We start from the raw sequence: 21,421 nt of genomic DNA on the forward strand, positions 1-21,421 counted from the left end.
AACAAAATATTTAGTTTTTTATATAATTGTATGCAGAACTTGCATAAGAAATGGTGCTTGCACTTCTGGATGGCATTTGTGGGATAGATATATGCACCTGCAATTTGGTGTTTCAACGTTCAACCATTGGATGGAAAAAATGTTGTTATATATATAAAGTGACTAGTGCTTAAAAGGAGGCTACATTCGATCGATATAAAGATCAAGTGATCTGATGTTTTTGGCACATTTTGCTACTAACTCGATGTTTAATTACGTAATTGTAAAGTGCTGTATTCTTCTGACTTTAGGATTCAGTGCATTATATAATAAAGTGCCTAGTGCATTGTGCAATATCTTGGTCATTACCTTAATGGTTCTAGTACCATGTACAAAAATGCTATATTTCCCTAAAATTGAGGTTCAATGCCTCATATGGTAAAGTGCCTAGTGCCTTAAAATACAACATTGATTTGTATGCATACATTATCTGGTAGCTAATTGTTTGCCACTTGAATATATCTACACCCATATATTGCATCCAATCCAATGTGATATATTCTCCTATTTTATATAATTTCCATCTGTCGGGCAAATTAATGCCCAAACATATTTAATTGCATCCTGATGTCTCACCATATCATACATAATTTTTGTTGATCTTCACCCCTAACTTGACTTAGTTTGTTTGTAATCTAAGTAGCATGGTGTCAGTAAAAACATATTATACAAATGTGCTAAAACCTGGATTTCTAAATGTGCAAATGTGAACTATGATTAAAACTGTATTAAACACAATTGAACATACATTAAAAAGTCACACATAGAAAAATCACGCATAGAAAAAAGCTTATTCAGTGAGTATACTAAGTTATTGCCCAATATTAGTAACTTGTTCTTTGTCCCTGCTATATAGTTCTTTTCTCATTTATGCTGGATCCATCATATCATCTGTTTTCCTTTTCCCAGGTCCATCCAGAGCTATTGGATCTTTCTGAAGCATTATATTGATCTGATCACTCCCCTATAAATGTATACAATTCTTTGTCTTTATTGTGTCCACCTGGGGACATGGTGTTATAGTCAATTATATATCGACTTTCCAGTTGTCGCAATCTGCGCTACCTGTTTCCCCCTCTTACATGTCGCTGTACATGATCTATACCGAAGAACTTAAGGGAATGAATGTGTCCTCCATGTATATTAGAAAAATGTTTCACTGAAGGATAAGTAGGATCCAAGTTTTTGATTGCTCTAAGATGCTGCAAGATTCTGACCTTGACTTCCAACTTTGTACTTCCTATTTACCAGAGATTGCAGCTGCAAGTTATCACATATATTACAAATTTGGTACTACAATGTATGATTTTCGTAATCTTGACATCTCGTCTTGTTCGTGGGTGGATGTATTGTTTCATATTTTGTCCAAATTTGCAAGCTTTGCATTTGATGCATTTCTGAAACCCTGCTGGTTTTTCTGGTAACCAATTTGTTTTTGATTTGGATTGGAACATACCTGGAGAAACTTTATATTGTAAAGACTTGGCTTTTCTGAACGTTACACTTGGATTCACATTTATCACTGGACTGATGTCTTGATCTTTTTTCAGGATATACCATTGCTTGGCCAATATTCTCTTAATCTCCTTGGCGCCATTATCAAAGGTTGTAATAAATCTGATGATTTCTTCTTTACTATTATGGTCCGCCTTTGTTTCTGCATTTTTTGTTGTTATTTTGGTCAGAAGCTCTTGCCTGGTCTGTTTGTTACATTCGTTGTAGGCTTTGTTAATAGTGGATCTCTTATAGCCTCGGGTTTGAAATTATGCTAGCTGCTGTCTTAGCATTTTGGATAAAAGTGGAGGTCTCACTACAATTTCTTTTCATACGAAGAAACTCTCCATATGGTATACAGTTTTTTAAGTTCGTGGGATGGGCACTTTTTGCATGTAGTACTGTATTGGTACTTGTTGGTTTTCTATATACCTCTGTTGTTATCCTGTTGTCTGCAATTTTCACCTTAATGTCCAGGAAGATCACTTCCGTTTTGCTGTGGTATTCAGTGAATTTTAGACTTCTACTACAAGAATTGATGATTTGGAAGAAGTCTTTCCACTTTATTTCTGAGCCTTCCCATAAGATGAATAGATCGTCAATATATTGACGCCACAAGATAACTTTATTGGTATATGTTTCCATTGTTTCTTCCGCAAATATCTTCTCTTCCCATGCCCCCATATATAAATTTGCGAATGTGGGGGCTACCGCTGTGCCCATAGCTGTGCCACATATTTGGGTGTAGCATTGACCATCAAACATAAAAGAATTCTGTGTCAGACAAAATGCTAGCATTTCAAGTAGCATTAAAGAGTGTTCTCTATAACTTAGTGATCTTGTTGATAGGAATCTTTTTATTGCTTCCATCCCTTCATCATGTTCAATACACGTGCACAATGAAACTACATCTAATGTAATCAACAGATAGCTGGATTTCCACGGTATTTATTCTATTTGCATCAAGAAGTCTGTTGTATCTCGTGTATACGATGGTAGAGATTCTACAAAGGGAAACAGAAATCTATCCAGGTATTTGGAAGTATTCTCTAAGAGAGAGTCAATGGATGCAACTATCGGCCTGCCAAGGGGTCTGGTAGCAGATTTGTGTAGTTTGGGAATGAAATGGATAATAGGTGTTATCGGAAAATCCTTTGTTAAATATTTTTTGTCATTCCAGGAAATCAAATCTGCTTCAAACCAATTGTTTAGTTTTTCGTCATATTCAATTTTGTAGTCCTTGTATGGGTCCTTTGAAAGATTCTGATAGTTATCATTATTTCTCCGTTGACGTAGAGCTTCTCTTGTGTAGTCTTCTGAATTTAAGACTACCACATTACCCCCCCTGTCCGCAGTTCTTACAACTATCGAATCATCCAATTGTACATTTTTTATAGCGTGTTGTCCTTCTTTCGTTACATTATGGTTCATTCTGTTTGGATGGGAGGCAAGTTGTTTCATTTCCTCTATAATCATATCTTCAAATAGATCAATATTAGGTGTATTATGGACCTGAGGACTAAACTTTGATTTCTTCTTGAGATTACAGAAAGGTCTTATATCTGTTGTTAAGTTGGCTGATACTTGTGTAGTCCATTGATCTTGATCAGAATTGCTGTCATTGGGTCCACCATCATTTTCCATATACAAAGCTTCAAGAGTATTTAGCATTGGGATATCATTAACAGTCAGTTCGGACAGTGCTCCATTGCTCTCTGTCCTGGCTTTCGTTTTATCACCGTTTGCAAAATATTTCACCAACCTCAATTTTCAAATGAAGCAATGTAAATCAATTCGAGATTGTGTGTAGTTATAATTGGATATTCGACAAAAAGATAATCCTTTTTCAAGTATCTTTACTTCAGTACTGCTTAGTTCTTTCTTTGACAAATTGACTATTTGAAGTTTTTGGTATGTTGGGGTTACTTCCTGTTTTCCCCAGAGCACATCTGATGGCCTGTAGATTGCCTTCTCTTTTTGGATTTTCCTTTGTCCTCCTCTCCCTCGCCTGCTCTTCCTCTTGTTTGAGTGGTGGGATTTTGTTTGTTCCTGTTTTGTCCTCTTCTTTGTGTTGTTTTGCCCACTTGGTGTAGCAACCTCATTTCTTCTAATAAATTAAACCTGGGAGGTGCCTCTTCATTGCTGCTTGCTATGGATGAGTTTGTTGAAGAGCATGCACTATTTTCAGTTTCCGAGTCTCCCTCTGAGATTTCTGATGTTTGCAACTGCTTCTGTGTTTGAATGCCTTTCCTTATTGTATCATATTTCTTGGAAAAAGTATACATCCGTCCTGTTGCGTAATCTTCTTTATCTCTTATACATTTTCTTTGTTTTCTTTCTTTAATCTCTTCCTTATATTTGGAAATATTTTTATCCATATATACTTTTAAGTCTTTGGCAGTGCTTGCATCTCCTCCTGTGTAGACTACTGTTTCCAATTCTTCTATATCTTTTAGTGCTTTTGCTCTGTCACTTTTAGAATATTTAACTAGTGTATGGAGCATTTTAAATGAACATTCATATGTAGCTTCTCTCCATTCTTGCAACATTTCGGGGTCTGGGTCTTCATATGTAGGAATGGTCAAAATTCTCAAGCTTCTTGGGATTATTTGATTGTCTATGTAATTTTGAAGAGACTTGATTTCCCACCACTTGTTTGTTTCTTTTTTATGTAGTTTCTCTAATGTAAACATCGTTTGTTGGATGGTTTTTGATTGTCCACGTTGCATTTGTGTGATCATTTTTGGTCCTATAGCCTCACTGAATAAGGCAGAAGCGTCTGCATCCCGGCTACTTTCTTTGTCCACCGTTTTCAACCACCTATATTCGTACTTGGGACACTGGCTGGACAAGTGGTGTACTTTACAAGAAATGCCGACGCACCATTGCTTTTAGATGGGCGTATTAGGCGTGCGTTGCGTTTGGAATTTCATTTGTTCTAATGCCAGCGTGACCAATGTATTTTACATTATTTATATTGCGCGCAGTATAATTGCCACAGGTTGGTAGGGTTTAGAATTTACTGCGTGTCTTCCTCCTATGGGTCCTCCAACTCAGAAGTTGAAGAGACGGCAATATCGTTCTCCTAGCTGCCCGTGGTTAACCGCGATGCCATCATGTTGTTCCTCCGTTTTCGGACACTACTTCAAACGGGCGGCTGCGTTGCCGTGGATCCTCTGGCGTATAAAAAAACTGGTTTCCCAAAACTATTGGCGTCGCGCTCTGGCTCAGTATTGACTTTAGGTTAAGTCTGCACGGGTGCCTGCTGTATACGTGTTGGGCACACGTTAAATATCAAAAGCAAAAGACGAACTGCAAAATAGCAGCTCACAGCGGCACTCCTCTATCTTGCATTTCCGAAAAAAGTACACCACACTGTTGTGCATTCTCCATTAGAAAAAACGTCCTTTATTCTTTGGTGTGGACATTCAAGAGCACACCTGTAAAAATCAGAATAACGCGTTTCACCCCAAACTGGGCTTCGTCGGATTGTAACTGACACCATGTTTACAAAGGATTATATTTCATTTCTTGTTTGGCTTTGATCCCTTTCCTGTGTTGTAACCACTAGACCTATACTTATATAATTCCTGTTCGCCTTTTAATGGCGGCCATGTTTGCTGAGTCTTTTCTCACTATATACATTTTGATGTAATAAAAAGTTGTATGTTTTTAGGCAAAATGGTATTCAATATATTCCATTATAATGTGCATGTACTAAGGGAAAGAGATAAAAAAGGGGGGGAGGGTTTAAAAAACAAACAAAATATTTCGTTTTTTATATAATTTTATGCAGAACTTGCAGAAGAAATGGTGCTTGCACTTCTGGATGGCATTTGTGGGATAGATATATACACCTGCAATTTGGTTTTTTAACGTTCAACCATTGGATGGAAAAAGAAAATTCTATATATAAAGTGACTAGTGCTTAAAAGGAGGCTACATTCGATCGATATAAAGATCAAGTGATCTGATGTTTTTGGCACATTTTGCTACTAACTCAATGTTTAATTATGTCACTGTAAAAAGTGCTGTATTTATCTGACTTTAATAAAGTGCCTGGTGCATTGTGCAATATTTTGGTCATTACCTTAATGGTTATAGTACCATGTGCAAAAAGGCTATATTTACCTAAAATTGAGGTTCAATGCCTCATATGGTAAAGTGCCTAGTGCCTTAAAATACAACATTGATTTGTATGCATACATTATCTGGTAGCTAATTGTTTGCCACTTGAATATATCTACACCTATATGTAAGTAGATGACATGTAAGAAACCTAACGCAGGGATAAACTGTGTCCTATTGCGCTGTGGAGAAAAAAGTATTGTGTGCCAGCTGCATGGTGAGTAGTAGGTGGTTAACCCTGATACCACTACGTATACTAGTCTAAGGTGAAAAACCACTTGCGCTCCGTGCTTGGCCAATACAGTTTGCGATAATACTCCAGATATAAAATATCTCAAAGTCTTCAACTGATTAGTATTGCAGTTTATTGTCTGGTATTAGGTTAGCAGGAACAGCCAACACGTGTTTCAACTTAAAAGTCTTTTTTAAGGTTGTACATTATTATTTCATAAGCATATCACACCATAATAGATTCCACAATCATATTAATTCAACTTTAGATGTTTGCCACAGTCAGTTCAGAAATACAAATGATATGAAATAGTTATGTAGTACAGTGAATTGCATAACATTTGTCAGTACATACCCGCAGGAAGCAGGGTTCAAGGAAGAGGAAAGAGAAATATGTACATTCAACAGTGTTTTATTAAACATGTTTGACAATGTCACGTTGGATTTTATGTGATATGTGCTTAGTAGTATAAAAAGAGTGTTTCCACTACAGGCCATTGTAGAGCCCCATGCATAGTGGGTGTCAGTTAAGTGTTCCTAAATATCCTGCTATGGTTATTACTATGTGTGTTTAATATTACCATTATTCTTGCCAAACTTAAATTGTGCTACCACCACTGATTCTATAATGGATCATTTCATGCTCATGAGACAGGTGTCAATCACCCTTATCCCATTATTAGTTTGCATATGGGTGCCCCTCTGTGCCACTCTACGTGCCGATTGCTAAATCCACCCAAAATTAAAATCACCAAATGGGTATTTCTCTGCGTTACCCTGTAAGTCAAATTGCAGAAATTGACTCTGTATTCATAACATACCATACCAAAACTGTGCCACTCTACATGCAGGTTATTTGCATGCAGCAAAAGCTTTAACTTCTCAGATGGGGTTTTATCTATAACAGAGATTTTCTCTACATGATTGGCAAATTATTCCAAACAGCCAGAGTTAATATAAATTATTCCTAAACATGCGCTCCCGTCTACTTACAAATAAGTAGATTGGAGCGTCCTTTTGAGATAAGAGTTAGATATTGTAGATAATGCTAAAGCAAGCCGTTCCCCTTGTTGGAGTCCTGTAAAGATATATCACAAATACTAGTCATCTATAAGTCCCATACGGTATATAAATCACACAGGTTGCAGGTCTATTGTCATGTTTTCGTATTCTGTTATCCATCGAACTGGGCAAAGCTTAGGTTGGTTCAGGAACGATTTGTATAATACTGTCCTCAAACCTGTCTTTGTTCTCTTTGTGATGTAAAACAACACTCCAGTAGGAGATATTGATTTCTTGTAAAGCTCTCAAATCCGATATTCTCTTGCACAATAACAGGCATTGAAGCATTGTCAACTTCGCCGTCAGAGCTTTTCTAGATAGATCCGTGTTGTCTGGCCATGCCGAAAACAACTTTAACACTTTATCGACATCCCACTTGAGGGTAGTTAGACTTAGGTTGATTGAGGAGTTTTTTCTCTCTCAGCAGTCTACATATCTGTGGGTTTTCCCCAACAGCCATTCTTTCAACTCTGGGATGACCCGCTGAGATTGCCGACCATGCCGTATTAATGGTTCTGTATGCTCTCTACAGTGCAGCCATTTGTGCTAGGAAATTAGCTACATGCACTATATCCATTCCAGCGGAATGTATGTTCCTCTCCATACACCAACTATGCCAATTTGCCCATGGTGATCTATAGGCTTACCTTGTTCCGTGGGCCCATGACTCTTAGAAAATGCATTCATCCTCACCCGATAGGCCTGCCCTAGCCCAGGATCCCCTGAAATTGCCCATGCCATCAGGTTGAGGCCGCCTGTTCTTACCAACGGTTGACATCCTCCCGTGGGACCTTTCACGATTGACTCCACCGGGAGAGCTATCAGGTTGGCCCCTCCAATCTGGGGTGATCAGTATCAGCAAAGCTTTCTGCCTCCTCACCTGCATCAGCGTCCTGGCTAGCATGGAAAATGGTGGGAATGCATACTGTGTCCAGACCCCAAGCTTGGAGAAACGCGCCCGTTGCTTCCACTTCTGGATCTGGTCTCCAGCTGAAGAACCGGGGTAGCTGCTTGTTTAGCCTTGACGCAAACAGGTCCGTCCGACATGGGTCCCATCGATTAATTAGTTCCTGGAACATCTCTACATCCAGCCTCCAATCGCTGGCGCCCCTGTGGTACCTGGTGTTCCAGTCGGCCACTTCGTTCTGTTGGCCCTGAAGATATTCTGCTGTCACTAAGACTTTACTTTCCAGGTATAAGTGCCAGAAGACTTTCACCAGTTCTGCTAGCATCCTGGACCTTGTACCACCCAGTCTGTGTATCTATCTGACTGCAGACACATTGCCTATCTTGAGGAGTACACAACATTGCACTCTCTCCTGTGTCCAGCATTTCACTGCAAACAACCATATTAGAAACTCTAGGCAATTGATATGACGTTCTAGCTCCTTTTCTGACCATCTGCCCCATGTTGATAACCCTCCGCATCGGCACCATAGCCCCATCGGCTGGCATCAGACTCTATTGCCAGGTCTGGGGATGAGCCAAATATTGCTCTCCTATTCCATGCATCCATATGCTGGAACTAACACTCCAGTTCAACCCTTGCTTCTTGCAATATCGGAATTCTTGTTCTGTATGATGAGCCCCTCCTGAGGTGATGTATCTTCAGCCTCTGCAGGACCCTGTAATGGAGTGGTCCTGGGAAATTAGCATAGATTGATGATGCTAACTGCCCCACCAGCCTGGCTATCTCCCTTAAAGACACCTCTTCTTGCGTCAGAGCAATCTTGATCTCTTTTTTGATGCTGTTCACTTTGTTCAAAGGTAAACTCAGTGTGCCCTGGTTTGTGTTTACCACAAAACCCAGAAACTCCATGTTGTGTTCTTGCTGGAGTTGGGACGTCTCCCAATTCACTAACTCTGTCGTGATCTTCACTTGTTCCCCCAACAGCGTCGTGTCTTGACACATTAAACATATGTCGTCTAGATATATGATGGAACAAAGGCCCTGTTCTCTCAGATTGCTCACCACAGGTTTCATCAACTCTGTAAAGCACCAAGGTGCCAATGCTAGCCTGAAAGGTAGGCATGTGAATTCCCAGGTCTGCCCTTTCCAAAGGAACCTCAGATATTTCCGGTGCTCGGTTGTAATGGGTATCGTCTGGTAGGCGTCCCTGATGTCTATCCTTGCTAACCTGTCCCTTTATTGTAACAAGTCTTTCAGAATGTGAATACCCTCCATTTTGAAATGTCTGTATAATAAGAATCCGTTCAGCTGCCTTAGATTGGTAACTGGTCTCATTTTGTGTTTTCTTTTTACCAGGAACATATTGCTTATAAAGCTGTATGCGGGCTCTGCCACCTGTACGATGGCTTTCTTTCTCTCTAGATCCCTTCTCTCTCTGTCCAGTAATTGATGGTCTTCTATGCTTTGTAGTAGTGGGCATATAGAAATCTAGGTGAAAACCCCAGACCATGTATAATAACCATGTTATGGTGTTGCCTTTCGGCGTGGCGCCATCCCCTTCCGCTGCCTCCTCCCCTTGAGCAAGGGGAAGCGAGCGTCGTCCTGCTGAGAAGCTGACCATGGGGTTGTGTCTGCGTTAGCTAATTATCTCTGCACAGGCTTCAGCATTGCCCATGGCTCAGCCAAAGCTGTCCGACTTGAAAAACGATCCAACTCTGCCTTATCCCCAATGATAGATCCAGAATTCTCTAACAGGGGGGGCAGTCCAAGGGCTCTTTTATAGGTGAAGTTGAACATCTTACAATGCGATTGCAATTCTGTCTCATGCAACACTCATCTGATACCATTGTGCCAGTTCACATTTTTCACAGCCATTGTAACGACTATTTCAACCCCTGAGCATGACAGGAAATGGGGGTCCTGGACCTTCTCTGCCCATCCTGTCTCACACGTTCCACCGCAGATGCCATTGCGACAGTCCCACTTTTTCACAGCTATTATCCAGGAAACACGGGCACAGGACCTTCTGCTGACCAGTCACCTGAGCAAAGATTGCTCACCGGGATGACCATGTGCTCCAACTCGTGTTGTTTAAACTCAGCAGAGACACATCTATTTTAATTATGACTGTCTCCCAGAACCACCAAACATTAACAGTAAAGGACGCAGTTGCTTTTTCTCTCATCTGGAAGCATGTAATGGAGCTTGACAACGCAACGCACTAGGGGCCTGATTCATGAAGTGTTTTATAATGGCCATGGCATCATGGGTGGAGTGTGGAGAAGCGGGCATTCCAATGGGTCACATTGAGTTCTGCATCGTAGGTCAACTGTATGTTGAGGCAATGTTGTTTCCTGTTACAGTAGACCTTTTCCAAAGCTCTGACACCCCGATTTGACCAGTGCTGCACTGATGATGGGCAAGTGGGAAGTCACAATCAACTGTGCCTTTGTTCCATTTACCTGTGCAGGGGTTGTGGGCAGGGAGGTGTGCTGGGTTGCATTCTGCATGAGCGAGTCCAGCACCTGGGCAAGCACAATAGAAAACATGAGTTGTGACATGCCATCTGCATGTACATAATGTGCTGGAAGGTACCTGTAGCGTAAAACGTACGGCACCGCCCAAAGCTTCGTCAATGGCGGGATGGCTGTTCTTGTGTTGATCATTCTTTGAATATTTGCCTGTATCCGGGAGAGTATCTCAACTAATGTCTCTCTGTTAAGGCGCTAGATTGTTATCAGCTGCACATCAGGTAGTGCCCAGGGAAATTGCTTGACCCAGGGAATCGGTACTCTCCATGCAAGGCATCTTCTCTGAATTTGTGTTGGTTGTACTCTGTGATGCAGCTGTGCATGCCTCTTTAGCTCAATGTACAGCAGGAATTCTAGGAGTTTAAGGTTTGCTACTGCTGTTGAGTGCATATAGTGGCTGCATAGTGTTGGTATGTGTGTTTGGGGAAGTTCTGGGCCTCACATACCCTTTCATGGCCAATTGGGTGGACCTGTGGCTTCATTTGCATCACCTGAATGCATTTTCCTTCACCTTTTGGGTGGTTAAATTGGCCACTATTTTTGGCAGTGTTTCATTTGGTATTTTAACCGGAAGATACGATGGAATTAGCATTTTTTGTTTCACTGGTTTTCATTGCTTATTCGCCCAGCGCTAATTTCTTCGGGGCTAATTCCACCAGAGGAATTAGCGCTTATTTTCAGTAACCTTTATGTCAGCAGGTTGTTCAAAGTGGCGCCAATTCTATAACTGCCACGTTTCCCCCTTACCACTGAACTTGTAATGACACCAAATAAGTATCAATTAAACATCAATCCTGTGAACATCGTTGTATAATCAGACAAAATTTGAAGCTTGTTAAACAAACAACTTATTTGATTTCCAATTTCTTTTATAAATAGCAATCCTGTAACACTATCGGATTTCAAAATGGCCGACAACTACGTGGCTTTGCGTGATTACATCATCGCGCCGCGCGTAATCACGCGGGGCACGGCGCGATGACGTCATTACGCATCGCTAATCACATAAATAGCGTGAGTACTCACAACAACTCGTGTCTTCAATCTGGGAACCTCCTACTAGCTTATCACGGCAGAGTAGGAATCTACAAAATAGAAAGACCTAAAAAGGTAAGAAACTTTTGTTGTTCTAGATGGCAGATAAGCAATAAGCTTAACTCCAAGCCTCAAATCTTAACCTTAACTCTCCTCCATTTCCACCTTATCTACTTTTAAACAAAGTAGTAAACAATTTGTTTTTTCTCTTCCTTTAGTAACTTTTTTGGCACACCATTAGCCTAGGGGTTTAAACAACAGTCTTAACAGGAAACATTTTCAAAATAAGAAGAACAGGATACCATGAATACATTTTTTCATCCATTGGAATAATAGAAAAATTAACAATCAGGGTGAGTCTAACAATTTTAATTTTATTTTATTTTGGATTACAAAGCTCAAAATGTATATCTTTTTACATGCACCCCAGACAAAGAAAACATCCTTTGTTCAATCTTTTTTCTGTTTTCTTTGATAGAAAAAGTTCCATCTCCTGAAGAACCATTGAGAATATCAATGGGGAAACACGTGTCGAGTTAGGAACAGTTTGCAAATCAGATAACAATTATAGCTAATGTATTGAAACAAGAACTAAGAAACTAAACGAAAACAGTATTACATCATAATCCAAGTACAACAAGGACTCATTTGACACAAGTGGTGAATCTAACACAGGTTAGATATGATTTGTACACTTGAATTGAAGAACATATACGAGGTGTGAAGTCAACACTATATGATTTGTTTATTCATTTGAATTGAAGTTTGGAAAATAAAGAAGATTTGAAAAACATCATTTAAGACTTTGACTCACCTGTAAACAATTCACAAATGAGGTTGGCGCATTTGAGTGAGCCTTTCCCAATTTCTTATTCTTCTCAACTTATTAAGGAACACGCATTGACAAAGCCAACAGTCTGTGCTTTTGTGTAGGCTTGGGAAAGACACTGCCGGTATAAGGTTTGATGGTGAAGGCTGGACTAGGTGTCAACTTGGTTCAAGATCTCAGTGTTAAATGACAGTGCAGTTTATTAAAGAACAAGCATTGACAAAGCCAACAGTCTGTGCTTTTGTGTAGGCATGGGCACTGCCGGTATAAAGTTTAATGGTGCGGGTTGATTAAAGCGAGTTCAAATTTATAGGAGCTCTGCTACATCTCTATCTATATCATACACTGGAGTTCTTATCAATTTAATTTCAAATGAAGACCGGACCTTTAATGACCTACAGCTATTTACCCTGTCCCGCTATTGCTTTATGATTTTTCTTTTTGATGCAATCAAATTCACAGGGGTTCAACTACACCTTTATCTATGCCCTACATCAGTGTTCTTATCAACTTTATATAAAATGTAAACCAGACCCTTAATAATCTGAATCTATTTACCCCCTCCCTCCATTGCTTTAACTATGATTTTATTTGCTGCAATCAAATGTATAAGGGGTTCATTACTTCATCTATGTATGTGTTAGGAAAATAGTTTCCCATTCATGTGTAATTTTCCCCCTAGCTGTGAACCCCTCAACTTTGTGTTGCTGTCTGAGAAGCCTAACCTGACCTTTCCCAGTGGAGCACAGCCTTCTGCTGCACTCCGCTGGGCTTTCACTCTCTTTGTTATGGGGAAACTGACATGCCTTTAAAGACAGTCAGTACTGGGAGTCTTTGCTTCCCTTAGTCCTTTCCAATGTTGCAATTTCTTTGCAACATGTTACAAGTGCACAAAATACCTTATAGTACAGTGCGCCTAGGTCTACCTTTCGTTTCCAAAGGCCATAGACTCCTTCAAAGGATTTTTTGGTAGAAGTGCAGATGTGCTTTAGACAGGGCTGGTGGTAGCTTTTATTTTTGCATATTTTTAACCTTTACTTGCCATGCAAACCACATTTACCGCGGTTGGCACAGGAAGGTGGCCTGGCTCCAAAATGGCCATGCCACAAGGTTCCTTTTCCTGTCCTTGGGCCATCTTGTCCCTTTGCCTTCCCCAGATCGACTCGGGTCAGTCCTTATTTGGTCATGCATGACTGGGACCATTGTGGTCCGGGATTGGTCCACGTCCAGTATGCATGTATGTGAGCAGATCTCCTATTGGGTCCTCTTTGTTTTGGCGTGAAGGAGATTCTGGATAAGCGAAGGCTCCAAACACCCATACCAAGTCGATCTCTTGAGTTCTCACTGAACCTAGCATAGGATCTAAGTATCCTGAAACTAAGAAGCCGAGTTGAGGAACCGCTGGTGACCCGCTGGAGGTTTGGCACCCTGAGCCTGCTGTCATCCTGCAGGACCCCTCTGCATCTGATTAAACTTGGAAGGTCATCAAAAGCGCTTCGACCCATTTGAATAGTGGGAAAAACTATTCACTACACCTTCATCTTAACCAGCAAGCAAGCCTCTTCGAAAGTGTTCCTGGGTCGACCAGAGAACTGACCCGCTTGTGCAGGACGTTTGCTCTGAAACCACCGCCGTTTTGAGTTGACACTTGCAACTTGGTATATCATAAGCACTGGGTCCAAGGCACTCTCCTGCTGAGTTTTGTACACGTAGGCAACCTAGGTCTGGAATTAGGTGAGTACTCCTGAACCCGAGTGCACACGGTCACAGTGACGCCCGGCCGTGGTGACGAACTTCGCAGGTGCATTGCTGCTGTGCCCCTCTGTGCCCTGTGATCTGCTGCAGTGAAACTGCCCTGATCCCTTCACCAGGAGTTGAGAAATTGCCACTGACCTGTCACAGAATCATTGCTGTAACTCAGCCGCTGAAAGCCTCAGAGCTGCACAATTGCCGCATTTGAACCGGCAACCGAAGTGGACTCGACTGCTGAAGTTTGGTCCGGAGTGCACCTGGGGTTGGTGAGTACTTGCAACCCTTACCGGTGGCCCCAGCGCATCCATCCATTTTTTACGCACGAGTGTCCCCTAAGGGCCACTCACCTTTCCACGGGTAGCCTGTGCTGCCGTCCTATTCCCAATTCCTGGAACCTCTTCTGCCCTCTTGGGGAGACCCTCCTTGAATAGTGGGAACTTATTCTTCATCGCCTCACCCACCTTCATGAGCTGCTACAGCCCCTGCAAGAGACTCAATTTTCGCTCTAACGCACGATCGCGTGCACCAGCATCCGAAAGTACTATTGAGCAGTAGGCTCCACTCTTCTTAGGGTCTGGTCTGCCTCTTAGTTAGGGATTGATTGATGAAGAACTGCCTAAAGTCTATTTGCACTGTTTGCTCCCTTTCTCTATAGGTTGTTGGCTCATTCTGTGCCCTATTCCTTTAGGCCACTTAGTAACTGTATATATGTTTCATAGTAGTGTTGTGTTGGATTGAGTATTACTGTAGATATTTGCTTTGTGTTTGTTTTCAAAGGCCTTGAATAAATGTATATGTATTTTTGATACTTACCCCTGACTGGGAGTGATTTGTAGTGTCCTTTACTGTGTGTTTTCATTGTGGCTTTCAGTCACCCTCACCCCTCCTGAGACCTAGTCTTGACCGCTGCCAATGCTACCTTGTTTGGTCTGGCTTGTCCAGAAGGTTACCCTGTTCCAAGAAACTAGGCTGGCCTTCTGAACCTCTGCCCACCAGGTCAGAGTTCAGAAATCTATCTTAACAGTGTACATTACAGTGGTGTTCTTATCCAGTTGTATATCAAATGTAAATACAAGTTATATCTTTTTTGTTTTTGTTTGGGGTCCTTATCAAATTTATATAAAAAGTATTGGGGTTTTAATCAAATTTTTATGAAACATTTTGGGGTTCAATCAACTTGCTATCAAAAAACGGGATGGGGTTACTGCTATTAGCACAATCCCCCGGGTTTTCAAGTTGATTTAAACGGCAAGCACAGTAAATATTGATAGTGTCTGCCGCAGCTTGGCTCTCCTCACTCCCGCACATGGTCCCCTGTTTCCCCCTTTGGCCTAGAGGGGTAGAGTCACTCTCTGGCGTCATAACCGCATCACTCTTCATGACCATAGATTCATAGTCCTTGTCTTCAGAGCTCACTTCACTTGCGGATGCTCACCTGGGCTCTACGGCCAGGGCCTGCTCCAGAACCGCATTCTTGGGATTCTTATAAACTTAATATCCAATTGATATAAAATGTATATGTTATTAATATCAATTGTATATAATATCGATATCAACATGTATATCAAAATTATAAGGGTTCTTATAAAAAATATTGGGAGGCTTATCAAATTGATATTACATTGATATCAAATACTTTGGGGTTCTTATCAAATTGATATCAAACATTGTGGGGTTCAATACACTCAATATTAAAAGGGAGCGGGATTAGGCATGGGAAAAGGGGCATTGCCATCTGTCAAATTTACAGGGAGACGAAAGGGGGCCCGACATATACTAGTGTAGAACCTACCACGGCAATGTGCTTAACTGAGGAAAGCTGGCATTAGGCTGATGAATCCTGCATGAACATTTAATGAAGCATGCATCTTTTTGGCAGCAGCATGAAGCATGAAGCTAGAATAGTAATTTTTGAGGGAATTATATAAATATGAATACCATTATGTATAACTGGGTAAAAGTAGCATAGCACTGTGGAAGCTGGCATATAAATACGTGGTTAACTGGGGTGGTTTGAGACCGACTTGGGATATAGGCAAGACAATATTTGGATTGACAGGCTGGCACATTATCCTAAATTCAGGCATATATGAGAGTGCCATTGTGCACTGAACAGCACTGATAGCATGTTGGCATATTGAACAACATGTTACCAGCAACATCTTGAAATACTTGGTGAACCCATTGACGTTATTGTGTATCCTTAATTGTTTGAACAATACTTAGAAATGCTTTCAAAGTATCCTGGTAAGGGTTGGCATCACCCTTGCATGCATTAGCACAATTTATTGTATTTTCTATCTATGATTTCTGGTTTGTATTAGGTTAACTAGCACAGGAACAAGTAGGCACACCATGAACCTGATTTGCAAAGCTGTTGTCAATGGGATTGTGCCATTATAACACGCTTTTGTAAATCAGACCTAGGGCCTCATTACGAGTCCGGCGTTAACCGAGGCGGTAAAACCGCCTGGTTAACGCCGGACTCGTATTACCATTCCGCCTCCGTGATTCCCGGAATTACCGGGGCATCACAACCCCGGTTTTCCGGGAATCACGGAGGCGGAATGGTGTAAATCCCCATTCCCATTGAGTCCTATGGGACTCAATGGGAATCGGGATCATGGAAACACCGGCAGCATCTTGTAATGCTGCCGGTGTTTCCTCGTCCGCCTGCAGGCGGGCGGTGTTAAACCCGCCAGGTCAGACCTGGCGGGAACATCACCTCCCGCCTGCAGGGGTCGGGATCAGGCGGTCCGGAAACAACGGTGGCGGCGGGTTTACCGCCACCGTTATTTCCGGACCGCCACGGTCGTAATGAGGCCCCTAATATCTCCTAAGTATTATTCGAAACTAGTGTACCTCCACCTCCTTCTAGTGCAATGGTAATGACACATGAGTTACCATTGGTTCTTTCCCAGTGTGGTAGTGGATTAGGAATTGCTTTAGTGCTGTTTTACTTTATTTGGAGCTTTAATGTAGTGCTAAACACCACCAACAGGTCAATTCAGAACGAGATGGGTTGGGGGAAGGAAGATAGAGTGAAATGAAACATACACTAAGATCATGGAACAGACTATTGTTCAAGGAACTTCTGAACGTAGTACAGTCAGACTTCAGTTGGTGATGCATTGGTAGTGAGTTTCTGAGGGAAGAGCCTTAATTATATATGGGATAACGTACCCCCTACCGTTCGTTATAAGGATATTGCAATTCACAACGTACCCCCATACCGTTTGTTATAAGGATATTGCAAGTCACAGAGGAGTTTCGTAACCAAATAGAGCACCAAGGTCAAAAGCCAAACTCTTTTATAAGGTCATGGAACACCAAGATGACTTGCAATATCCATTTTATGTATGGTGCGGGGTATTTTATTTCTACATGTCCTCCTGAATTTTAAAATGGAGCTGCACGTCACAACTACACGTCACAAATGTTTGTCTACTGTGAATGCAGTATATTTATTAGACATATAATGCTCAATTGTACTGTGGCAGAGCTGGCATCTGAAGTTGCAATATCTTTGTCTTTTCCTTTCAGAACTGGTTGTAAGCCCTACAGCTTTTTATCAGTGAATTCCAGAAAATGTGCCAATAAAGTGCATCCGAGAGGATAGCTCAGGGGCAACGTGCTCGCCTTGGTAGCAAGATGACACGTAGCAACAAAGGTTTGATCCCTGGGGTTGCGCTTAGAAACCTCTCGGTATTAAGCGCGTTATAAATAACCTATCATACTATCATCATCCTTTCCACCTAATTAGTTGAAGAAGTCTTTGGGCGCAACAACCTGAAACCTCCTCGGGATCAGGCAGATATTTCCATCCCATCTGTTTGAGAAATTACACCCACCACTGTGTTGCTTGCAGGAAGATGTCTGCTGACGCGCAGTGGAGGACAGGCCGCGCTGGATGAGTGACGAAGCAACATAATGGGGAATATGAGATGAACATGGTATGTGTTTAGGGCGGCAAAGAATTGATCTGCTAGTGTAGAAGGACTTTTAAGAAGTTCCTGAGCACTGCAAGAGTGGTGGTGAAATGCGTCCATGCAAGAAGTCGTCTTCCTGCAGCCCCTCTCATGCACTGATCCTACACAGGCGAGCGGGTGGTCCCCAAGTACGCAATCAGAGGTGGCTGGCCTAGACGTCATTCTGTCTCCTTGGGAATAGGTGCACATCAGTTTGCAATCCGTAATCCATCTTCTATATGGTGACACAGTTTGATAAGGTTACCCTTATACGGGATCTCAGATAAAAGTGAACAGCTACTTGCCACTTCCCTAATCTATTATATGAAGCTCAGCAAATTGCAGTTTCCAGCTGCCTCAACAAACCTATAAAGGGCAGAAAAGAAAACCTCCCAATTCTGGTGTGGGTGTTGTTTATGTCATTGGTTATTACAACAATACGGAAGATTATCACCTCCTTTCCACTCTATGTTGTTTACATGTGGCACTCATATAGTGTATTTAAAATGCTTTAGTGTTTACGGGTTTGTTGACTAGTGTCACTACTGCCTGCTATTGCTTCAGTGCTGTAAGGCACGGGAAGCTTACCACCTCTGTGTGAGTGGCGGGGCGTGAAGAATGGGATCAGGAAATCCGATAAGCTTTACGTTTCACTCTGGCCTTATCTATGCAACTGTCCTGTCAACACATGCAGGGGGCCTGCACGAGCTGCGCAGGTGGGGCGCACTGTGTTGTGGAACGGGGCAGCTCGCATTGGCTGTCAGAATAATCCCCGCAGAGGAGGCAGCTGGCTTACTTTTCTTCGTAGCAGGCTGGAGGGCTCACCGCTCGCTCGCAAGATGTCGCATCACAGGCCCGGGTGTAGGGAAATGAAGCCTGGTGCAACGCTGTAGACTCTCTGCCGCCTCTGGCATTGCCCCTACTTCCAAAACACCAACGCAGAGGTCAGGAGGAACACAATTGGGGGACACGTTGTTGCCAATTTTTACAAATGAGTCAGAGAGTCGTACCAGTCCTTTTTGTTGTCACTGGGACAGAATGTTCCAAGACTCAGCATAGAGCTTAGGAGTCATGAAATATAATACAGCAATGTGCAGTCCTCTTTCTCTGGAGCATCAAGTTCAATAACCTTGTGTGATTTCTCATAGTGCCTGCTCACGGCAGTGGGCTATCGACAAATCACTCTATAGTTTAGAATTTCCAGGCAATGATTTAATGTTCTTTTCTCCAATAATAACACTTAATGAAGCAGAGCTGCTATCCAGCTCATGTATGATCTGGCACATGGAGCACAATATCTGCTCATGCATGGGGCACAGCGTCCCGACAGGCTTCCCAGTGGGAGCTCGAAGATTTTCTTAAAGATTCTGCCTGTGTTCTGTTCTTTAGCTACACGGGATCTGCATCCGAGGCAGAGTCCAGGGGAAGATTTGGCAGTAATTCTATTAACTGCAGAACCCATATGCATGCATTAGTATTGGCCGACCCCTTACCCTCACCCGGAATAATTTGGCTCACAAAACTTTTGTCAAGTGTTGGCAATAAAAGGCCGTAGGATTTTCTTGTACAGATATGGTTATGGAGATAACAATAATCACACATCATAATAGTATCATACTTTTAGGCACCGGGTCCTGAGGTTACCCCCTCTAGCCCGTGCCGCCTTCTCATGTCCCATGACTTGTTGTGGGCACCGTACAGTGCCTTGTACCTCTTTTCCTTTGTTCTTCTCCCCTATTTTGTAGGGTGGGGGGGTTCTCTGGTAAAGAAGCAAAAGTTGGAAGACACTGAGTAAACAGTGAACCTCCTGTTTGTTTGGGTCCCCGTTCAGGGTCCACAAACAGATTGTGTTTTCTCAGAGAATGCCACTCTTATTTAAAAAGCCCAGGGGAGCCCTGGGTCTTTGATGTGTATTGTAGTGGGGGCTGTGTTCCAGCCCCCGGCCGGGTAGCTGACTGTCTGGCCCCCTGGGGGGAAGGGATTTGAACCTGGGCCCTGCCTGACTGTTGGTTTCCTTAGGTGCTTAGCACCTTGCTGCTTAGAGGAAGGGTGAGGTGATTGTTCACACCTCACCCTTCCTCAGCTTTGTGTCGCAGAGACTGCGTGTCTCTGCAGCTGGGGAGGGGAGAGGAGCAGGCAAGGGGGGGTGGGCTGCCCCTCTCCTGGCCTGCTGATGGTAACATCAGTTACCCTGCCTCGCCTTGGGCGGTCCTGCGGCATTGCCCATAACTGCTGAACCCATATGCATGCATTAGTATTGGCCGACCCCTTACACTCACCCGGAATAATTTGGCTCACAACATTTTTGTCAAGTGTTGGCAATAAAAGGCCGTAGGATCTTATTGTACAGATATGGTTATGGAAATAACAATAATCACATATCATAATAGTATCATACTTTTGGGCACCGGGTCCTGAGGTTACCCCCTCTGACCCGTGCCGCCACACGCGGGCAGGTTGACGGCTGACCATGTTCCCCCGAAAGTATCTCCTAGTGAAAACTAGAGGCTAGAGTTGCTGAGATTTCTCGAAAGCAATGTTCCATTCGCTGGTTTGATAAATGAGTGCCGTCTTTGAGAAAAAGATCTGGGTCACCCAGTGTAATGGCTGGGTGCTTTATGAAGCCCAGTCCTCTTGCTGTACATAATTTCTCTAGCCCCATGTTGAGTTTTCTTCTAGAAATGTCTACAGATATTTAGCAGTTGGCCCCTTGCCATTTCTTTCTGGGTAGGATGGCCGAGAAGTATATTTCTCTTCCCCTCCAGTTGTGCGAAATGCCCGCTAGGGAGGAGCAAATGTCCTCGAATAAATTTCTCCTTCCCATGGAAACCAGATTATTGCCCCCTAGGCGTATAATCAGAAATTCTAGCGGGTCTCTGTATGCGACCAGCTCAGCCAGTGTTTCGTGGATATCGGCCCATCGTAGGCCTCTGTATCCCCACCATGAAGCAATGGTGTTTCTGAAGGGTGGCCCTTCTTTGGTCTCTTCTGCCTATCGGCCCGTCCTGAAGATAAATGAGTGGCCGACTATCCACGCTGATCGGAGTGAGGTCCTCCCTTCACCTGTTGTCTCTGCAGGAGAGGGGAGGAAGAAAAGTGAGGGAGGATGGCTATATTAGCTGTGGTCTGATGTATCTTTTGTAGCACTCTGACTTCCATCCCCCTCTGTTTTTTAGCTGTTGAGGTGCTAGGTCTCCATGCCATGCTGAGGTGGCGGCACCTATTCTGAAGGAGTGGGTGCCAAAACCCTTGGGGTCCCACCCTGCTTTGCTAATTGCTTTCATCAGCACCCCTTTAAATTGGTAGTGGCTTAGTGCCGAGGCGTCCTTGTGGATTAGAAACCCCCACCCCCACCTTGGGCCTTTGCGTGTAATAAAGGTTGGTGATACATACCAGGCAGTTTGAAGCCTCATCAATACAACAAATGTTAATGGTTCTTTTG

This window comes from Ambystoma mexicanum, chromosome 11, assembly GCF_040938575.1.
Source record: "Ambystoma mexicanum isolate Mex_15411 chromosome 11, UKY_AmexF1_1, whole genome shotgun sequence".
NCBI classification, from domain to species: domain Eukaryota; kingdom Metazoa; phylum Chordata; class Amphibia; order Caudata; family Ambystomatidae; genus Ambystoma; species Ambystoma mexicanum.